The sequence below is a fragment of the Nestor notabilis genome, unplaced genomic scaffold (genome assembly GCF_000696875.1).
Source record: "Nestor notabilis isolate BGI_N333 unplaced genomic scaffold, ASM69687v1 scaffold22546, whole genome shotgun sequence".
NCBI lineage: Eukaryota > Metazoa > Chordata > Aves > Psittaciformes > Psittacidae > Nestor > Nestor notabilis.
The window spans coordinates 5,253-5,503 of record NW_009931737.1 but is presented as its reverse complement, the minus strand read 5'-3'; positions in this window follow the sequence as shown (position 1 = coordinate 5,503).

Below are 251 nucleotides of genomic sequence, written 5' to 3'. Positions count from 1 at the left end.
CACCCGAAGGTCCCTGCTGGGGCCCCGCGCTGCCCAGCACCGGGACACGGCCCAGGCTGGCAGAGAGCCCCAGCTCCTCAGCAAGAGACACGGAGCCAGGCAGGGATCACAGCTGGGGCTCTTGTAGGCTCCGGTCCCCTTATCAAGTGAAACAAGATGCCTTAGAAGATCCCAGAGGAGTGACTGGTCCCAGTGAGGCCACTGAAGGCAGGAGAGGAAATTTAGGTGATGTTTGCTATGTCTGGTGCCCT